General features: G+C 36.1%; 1 pseudogene; it reads right to left on the bottom strand.

Moving 5' to 3' along the window:
• Positions 1-813: 813 nt before the first annotated feature.
• Positions 814-1,745, bottom strand: LOC128049029 (olfactory receptor 6C74-like; annotated as a pseudogene).
• Between the last annotated feature and the right edge of the window lie 7,461 nt (positions 1,746-9,206).

Consider the following 9,206-nt stretch of genomic DNA (forward strand, 5'->3'; position numbering starts at 1 on the left):
ACGACAGAGGATGAGATGGATGGATGGCATCACCGACTCAGTGGAGGTAAGTTTGAGTGAACTCTGGGAGTTGGTGATGGACAGGGAGGCCTGGCATTCTGTGATTCATGGAGCTGCAAAGAGTCGAACACAACAGAGAGACTGAGCTGAACTGAACTGAATATGTTTTATTTATTATGTTTTATTATTAACTTTTAAAATATGCTAGTAAAATAATACATTTTCATCTCCAATTTAAATACTTGTAAATGCTACCAATTCTCAAATACAGTCTAAGCAACTAGGTTTTATGAAAATTATTTTAAAATAACAATCACTAAAAAAAAATCTCTAGTTTGACCATCAACACTAAGGGTTAATCTCTGCAGCAATTTTCCCTCATTAAATTAAATGGACTATGTACAAATATATTGGTAGTATTACAAATGGACATAAATAAATATTAGCTTAATTAAATTATAACTAAGTACAAGTAAAGGATTGCAATAACATTTACATTGCATGCTACATTAAATATAATTTAAATAAAAAGTGTTGTATTCTTGACTAAATAGACAAATAGATGGTTTGAAAACTTAGGTATACTTCTTTCAGTTTATAAAAGAGTAGAAAGTGATTTTTTTTAAAATATCTATTGAAGAACATAAGGAAAAAGATGTGTTGTAACAAAGATTTTTGCAAAAATAAAGCTTCAAAGATACAAAGATGAATGGAAATAAAAGAAAAAATATGTATCAGAAGCTATAATTGGATACAGTGTTACTACTATAGGTCACACTGTTTATTTCATTTATTTAAAATTAAATATAATATTCATTTGTACGAGAAAGAAACAACCCTGTGTATCATAGTCATGAAGGCCGTTTTCACTTGGTTCTGTAAGCTGTAGATGAAAGGGTTCAAAAGTGGGGCAATGGGTATTGAGCACTGCAATTCCCTTGGAAAAAGATATTCTTTCTTGGACTGAAGGTTTTACATATATGAAGATGCAGCTGCCGTAGGAAAGAGATATCACAATCATGTGAGAAGAACATGTTGTAAAAGCTTTTTCCCTCTGGTTCGATGAAGGAATTTTTAGAATTGCTATTACAATATAGGTATATGATATTATCACCATTACTAATGTGACCACAAGAGGCATTGCAGCAGAAATGAATCCCACTGTCTCAATTATATGTGTATAAGAGCAGGAGATCTGCATGAGGGCAGTTGTGTCACAGTAGAAATGATCAACAACATTGGAGGCACAAAAATAGTTTTAGATCTAAGAGGAAAGGTACAAAGGTGGTAAAGCAGTCAGCAATCCAAAAACAAAAGGCAAGCTGAATGCAGATTTTACTGTTTATGATGGTTGTATGATGCAGGGGCTTACAGATGGCAACATAGTGGTCATAGCACATAGCTGCTAGCAAGTAAAACTCAGAAACTCCAAGAAGGAAGACAAAAAAATACTTGAGAAACACATCTACTATAGGACATGTTTTTGTCCCCAGTTGCCATCATAACTAGCAAATTAGGGATGCATGCAATAGTATTGAAAATTTCTAAGAAGGAAAAATTCTAAAGGAAAAAAATACATGGGTATCTTGAGGTGAGGATCCACTAGAATGAGCATGATGATGATCACGTCGCCAGTGATGCTCAGCAAGTAGGTGATAAGTAGAAAGGTAAATAATATGACTTTCAATCATGGGTCATCAGTCAAACCTGCTAGAATAAACAGTCACTCTTGTATAATTTTCCATTAATATCCTCTACTTTTCCAGTTCTATGTAGGAAAAAAAGAAAATGGTTTTAGTGAAAAAATAATATTGGTAACTAATGTTCAAAGAAAATTTAGCAAAATTATGTTTCAGATAGATTAACACAATTCACATTTGTGTTTTAAAAATGGTTATGCCAGGAGGAACAGTAGTTTGCATTTCCAGCATATATAACAGATGATTCAATCTTAATTCACAATTCTAAAATAGCCTAGATGATGGAAATAAATGTTGATTGATAATATGTGAATAAGTTGAAGGGAATTTAAAGCATACAAAAATGCTTTTTCCTCTGTTGATTTTATTGTAAGGGTTGGGATGAATGCCAGTACCTGTTTAATTGAATGCTTTGCATTATTAAAGCAAAATGATACCTGTCATTACATGTATATCAGCCCTTCTTATGCATTTAACAGACACACACACATGCACGCATTCACACACACATGGTCCTGGCCACCATCAATGAACAGGGCTAACATATCTATACCAGTTTAATTAATTAATCAAGTCAAATGCCTGATACTCATTTCCTTTACTTGCATGGCTAATGGAATCCAATTTCTGATAAGTCAATATGATAAATTGGGAATGTACTTATTTGCTGTGCTTACTGTCATGTACTTTCTCTCAATTTCTGTTACCATTCTCAAAATTCCCCTTTTGGAATCCTGAAACAAAATTAGCAGAAATAGTATGAAATTTTCAGTATATGTTATAAGAAACTAATGTTTTCTTCTATATTACAAATCTGAGAGTAGACATGTAAGAAAAAGTAAAAATAAGAATGCAGGATATAGGATCAGATAGAAATATGCAAATATGTGTTCAGGAAACTGTAAAAGGCTTAAGAAGTAGAAAAAAAGAGAAAGAAAAAGCAAAGCATTATGCAAATATAGAACATTAAGAAGGGTTTTTAGAGATAGGAGAGTTAATCTAAGGAAAAATTTGAAAGAAGACTGAAAATATGCAAGTTATTTTCAAATTAAAATACATAAATTAGTAAGTGAAGATTAGTAACTTAGTAAAAATTAGGAAATAAAAATTATAAGGAGAAAATTTTGACCATTTGAAATTTTTCTCCATCTGCTCTTATTATCTACAATTATCACTTTATTCTTTTGTTATAGAGTAAAAATATGAACAAATTTGAGTTCAGCATAGCCTGAGAGATGAGTCACCAGTTGGTACATTTCAAACACATACTGAATCTTAGACTTACTGACAAAGTTTAGGAGGCATATGTTTCCTTATCATAAGGATATTCAAACATAAGAGTAACATGTAATTCCAGAAATATTAACTATAGAGATCTATTCTCATCACTGGACATACATGAAGTGGGACAGTCCTACTGTTCAGGTTTGCACAGATAAAAATTTGAAGGTCAGGATCAAGTTGAAAGAGTTATATTTTTCAAAACTGTCCTCTTAAAAGTACATTTTGTACAAATAATGTTATAGCAGATATACTGCATTTCTTTTTTTTTAATTTTTATTTTTACTTTATTTTGCTTTACAATACTGTATTGGTTTTGCCATATATTGACAATAAAAAAGATTAGTGACATCTCTAAGGAACTGTTACTTCCTTGGTATCTTCAACAGGAAGCATATAAAATGATTAAGGTTTTGTGAGAGATACTAGATAAAACAATGCTTACTGCACTGAAAATATCAAGATTATTATTTCCAACTGCTAAAATATACATTATTATTATTAAAGAAGTGTACATATATTTATATATATTATATACATGTATACATATATACAAAAAAGGATAAGTAAAGTCATTCCATAACATCTGGAGAAATTTAAGCAGAATTCTAAGGAAAAAAAAGGGGGATCTGCTGTCATAATCATCTTAAAATGTAGACATATTCAAAAAGAAGTGACTATTAATCTTCCTGGACAATGTTTCAGTTCAGTCTCTCAGTCATGTCTGACTCTTTGCTACCCCATGAATTGCAGCACGCCAGGCCTCCCCATCCATCACCAACTCCCTGAGTTCACCCAAACTCATGTCCATCCGAGTTGGTGATGCCATCCAGCCATCTCATCCTCTGTCGTCCCCTTCTCCTCCTGCCCCCAATCCCTCCCAGCATCAGAGTTTTTTCCAATGAGTCAACTCTTCACATGAGGTGGCCAAAGTGCTGGAGTTTCAGCTTTAGTATCATTCCTTTCAAAGAAATCCCAGGGTTGATCTCCTTTAGAATGGACTGGTTGGATCTCCATGCAGTCCAAGGGACTCTCAAGTCTTCTCCAACACCATATTTCAAAAGCATCCATTCTTCGGCGCTTAGCTTTCTTCACAGTCCAACTCTCACATCCATACATGACCACTGGAGAAACCATAGCCTTGACTAGATGGACCATTGTTGGCAAAGTAATGTCTCTGCTTTTGAATATGCTATCTAGGTTGGTCATAACTTTTCTTCCAAGAAGTAAGCGTAATACAATATTGTTAAGTGAATAATAACAATAATAATAATAAATTTAAAAATTTTCCTGGCTGCAATCACCATCTGTAGTGATTTTGGAGTGCCAAAACATAAAGTCTGACACTGTTTCCACTGTTCCCCATCTATTTCCCATGAAGTGATGGGACCAGATGCCATGATCTTCGTTTTCTGAATGTTGAGCTTTAAGCCAACTTTTTGACTCTCCTTTCTCACTTTCATCAAGAGGCTTTTTAGCTCCTCTTCACTTTCTGTCATAAGAGTGGTGTCATCTGCATATCTGAAGTTATTGATATTTCTCCTGGCAATCTTGATTCCAGCTTGTGCTTCTTCCAGTCCAGCGTTTCTCATGATGTACTCTGCATATAAGTTAAATAAGCAGGGTGACAATATACAGCCTTGACGTACTCCTTTTCCTATTTGAAACCAGTCTGTTGTTCCACGTCCAGTTCTAACTGTTGCTTCCTGACCTGCATATAGGTTTCTCAAGAGACAGGTCAGGTGGTCTGGTATTCCCATCTCTGTAAGAATTGTCCACAGTTTGTGGAAAATAAAGTACCAGTGTTAATTTTCCAGACATATCTGCCATTTCATGTCATATATGACCTCAGTTTCTTTTCTCCAAATAGTTTTGTGATATTTTTTTATTGATCTCAGATTGATCTTTAATAACAAAGCAGTCTCTACCTTTCTTATGTGGAATGAATATTTATCTATGTATATAGTTGGCCTCCTTGCAACTTATTGTGGCCATGTAACTAAATTCTGTCCAAAGGATATATTAAAAGAAGATACCTTATTCAATTCCATGGATTATCTTCTGATATAAGTGGTTATTCCTCCTCTTCCTCTTTACCTCCTCTCACTACTGAAATACTGATGTGATGGTGAGTCATTTGCAGTCGTTATCATTAGAAACTACACAAGGAATGGTGAATACACAAGATAGAACACATGCAGGATGCTGATACAATTGTAGGTCATACCAGCATTAAAACATGATTTTATGGAACAGTTTCACATACCAAGCCAGATTAAAATAATTCTTTGTTCAAAGAGCTCTGATATTTGCTGACTGCTGTCCAACACCAAATAAGTTACAAATTTCTTAGTTATTTAAAGAAATATTAACTATTTACAGATTGTGTGCTAAATATCGTTAGATCATCTTGGGTCTCTCTATTGGTGTCATTTCCATTGTTTTCGGTCATTTGACCTCCCTCTGGTACACCTGTAAATTTTTAAATCTATACTCAAAACTATTTGCAAATGTTAAAGGCTCTGGATGACAAGTTATGTCTACAAATAGAATTTAATATATCACAGCACACAGGTAAAGTCTGATGACCTTGATCAAAACAAATCAGTTCAGTTCGGTTCAGTCGCTCAGTCGTGTCTGACTCTTTGCGACCCCATGAATCGCAGAACGCCAGGCCTCCCTGTCCATCACCAACTCCCGGAGCTCACTCAGACTCACGTCCATCGAGTCCATGATGCCATCCAGCCATCTCATTCTCTGTCGTTCCCTTCTCCTCCTGCTCCCAATCACTCTCAGCATCAGAGTCTTTTCCAATGAGTCAACTCTTCAAATGAGGTGGCCACAATACTGGAGCTTCAGCTTTAGCATCTTTCCTTCCAAAGAAATCCCAGGGCTGATCTTCAGAATGGACTGGTTGGATCTCCTTGCAGTCTAAGGGACTCTCAAGAGTCTTCTCCAACACCACAGTTCAAAAGCATCAATTCTTCGGCGCTCAGCCTTCTTCACAGTCCAACTCTCACATCCCTACATGACCACAGGAAAAACCATAGCCTTGACTAGACGGACCTTAGTCGGGAAAGTAATGTCTCTGCTTTTGAACATACAATCTAGGCTGGTCATAACTTTTCTTCCAAGGAATAAGCGACTTTTAATTTCATGGCTGCAATCACCATCTGCAGTGATTTTGGAGCCCCCGAAAGTCTGACACTGTTTCCAGTGCTTCTCCACCTATTTCCCATGAAGTGATGGGACCGGATGCCATGATCTTTGTTATCTGAATGTTGAGCTTTAGGCCAACTTTTTCAATCTCCACTTTTTTTTCAATCTCCATTTTCACTTTCATCAAGAGGCTTTTGAGTTCCTCTCCACTTTCTGCCATAAGGGTGGTGTCATCTGCATAGCTGAGGTTATTGACATATCTCCTGGCAATCTTGATTCCAGCTGTGTTTCTTCCAGTCCAGCGTTTCTCATGATGTACTCTGCATAGAAGTTAAATAAGCAGGGTGACAATATACAGCCTTGACGTACTCCTTTTCCTATTTGGAACCAGTCTGTTGTTCCATGTCCAGTTCTCACTGTTGCTTCCTGACCTGCATACAGATTTCTCAAGAAGCAGGTCAGTGGTCTGGTATTCCCATCTCTTTCAGAATTTTCTACAGTTTATTGTGATCCACACAGTCAAAGGCTTTGGCATAGTCAATAAAGCAGAAATAGATGTTTTTCTGGAACTCTCTTCCTTTTTCAATGATCCAGCGGATGTTGGCAATTTGATCTCTGGTTCCTCTGCCTTTTCTAAAACCAGCTTGAACATCTGGAAGTTCACAATTCACGTATTGCTGAAGCCTGGCTTGGAGAATTTTGAGCATTACTTTACTAGCATGTGAGATGAGTGCAATTGTGCGGTAGTTTGAGCATTCTTTGGCATTGACTTTCTTTGGGATTGAAATGAAAATGGACCTTTTCCAGTGCTGTGGCCACTGCTGAGTTTTCCAAATTTGCTGGGATATTGAGTGCAGCACTTTCACAGCATCATCTTTCAGGATTTGAAACAGCTCAACTGGAATTCCATCACCTTCACTAGCTTTGTTCATAACAATGCTTTCCAAGGCCCACTTGACTTCACTTTTCAGGATGTCTGGCTCTAGGTGAGTGATCACACCATCATGATTATCTGTGTCATGAACATCTTTTTTGTACAGTTCTTCTGTGTATTCTTGCCACCTCTCCTTAATATCTTCTGCTTCTGATAGGTCCATACCATTTCTGTCCTTTATCGAGCCCATCTTTGCATGAAATGTTCCCTTGGTATCTCTCATTTTCTTGAAGAGATCTCTGATCTTTCCCATTCTGTTGTTTTCCTCTATTTCTTTGCATTGATCGCTGAAGAAGGCTTTCTTATCTCTTCTTGCTAGTCTCTCGAACTCTGCATTCAGATGCTTATATCTTTCCTTTTCTCCTTTGCTTTTCACCTCTTTTCCTTTCACAGCTATTTGTAAGGCTTCCCCAGACAGCCATTTTGCTTTTCTGCATTTCTTTTCCAATTGGGGTAAGATTATCCAAATCTGTTTTTCATCATTTTTGAGAAATAATGAATTCATTATATTTATTCTTAGGGTATAAAATTTCAGCACTCTGAACTAAAAGCCTACATTTTTACCCATGCTCTTGAATCTTCATAAACTATAACTGTCAACATTTTGCCTTCAGTGACTAGTAGACGGAAAGAATTTCTTTTCAGAGGTTTAATCTGTTAGCTGTTGTTTTATGCAGGCAGGCTCAGGTTTCCATTGTGTTGGTCGCTCAGTCATGTCTGACTTGTGACCCCATGGACTGTACAGCCCACCAGGCTCTTCTGTCCTTAGGATTTTCCAGCCAAGGATTCTGGAGTGGGTTGCCATTTCCTTCTCCAGGGGACCCAGGGGTCGAACTCGGGTCTCATGCATTGCAGGCGGATGCTTTACCATCTGAGCTACTAGGGAAGCCCCCAGGTTTCCATCACTTAAGGATTAAGACTGATCAAATATGTTCAGGGAAAAACACTGAAAAAGTTCAGGCTCGTTAGTCATCAGTTGCTTTTTCACAAATTCCTGATACTACTGTAAAAATTAAAACATATATCAAAGAAATAAGCATTGGCACACTGTTATTAGTTAAAATCCTGAATGCATTTGTATTTCATTATTTTTCCTATGACAAGAGAAGTTTGAAAAGCTGCCATGGGTTGAGAAGTACATAGTGATACAGAGATAACATTTATTAGACAGAACAACTATATACATCCCTTTTGATCATGAGTGTAGAAAATCCAGCCTGAAATTTCAAGGGAATCTAGCTTTTGCTAAGGGTGGTTACAGGAAATCAAGACAAGTGATTGGTATTTCTCTTCCCCAATTCTTTTCTGATTTTCTTTATACTATTTTCATAGTCATGTAAACATACTATATTTAGTAGCTTCCAAAGACCCAGGTTTATTTTTTCATAGCTCTAACTATAACAGAAAAGAATATTTTCTCAAACATTTAAAAAACTTTATTAAATTGAGTTTTACTGAACTGATTTTGGCCTCATGCCAAACTATGCTTTATGGATGATTTTCTACCTGAATAAAGAAATAAATAAAATGATTGGGGTAGAGCTAAAGATGTATGTGTGTATGTGTGTGTGTGAGAGAGAGAGGGATTGTGAAACTAGCCTGACACACAGATTATCTGACAAATTATCTATATAATTCAAGACAATTCATGTTGATAATATGCCATATGGTAAATGTATAAGGAGCATCCTCCAAGTATTAATATATACCTGCCCTGCGATGGTACAGAGCTTTCCAGCTTTTTAAATGGCTTGGCACACATATTAATGACAAGTTACTGCTTGCAAATTATAATACCAGCCTGATGTAACTTGGTACTGCATCAGGTTACTAAAAGTGTCTTTTTGTTTGTGAGCGTCTGAGAGCCTGAAAGGCTCCTATCTTGGCATGTCTGTAAACCACTCTTGGACACAAGCTTACTGGGAAATGTTGAAACTGAATAGAACAAGCCTATAGAATTTTAAAAAAATGAATTTGAGTTCTGTCTCTCTTAATAACAAATGGGACTCTGGAAAATTTACTGTAGCTCATTGAAGTTCACCTTTTTCACAAGATAAAATAAGACTAAGTCATGATACAGGATAGTTTCTTCTGTTTTCTTTTTATTTTGAACATTCAGATAGTATATGTAG

This window comes from Budorcas taxicolor, chromosome 5, assembly GCF_023091745.1.
Source record: "Budorcas taxicolor isolate Tak-1 chromosome 5, Takin1.1, whole genome shotgun sequence".
NCBI lineage: Eukaryota > Metazoa > Chordata > Mammalia > Artiodactyla > Bovidae > Budorcas > Budorcas taxicolor.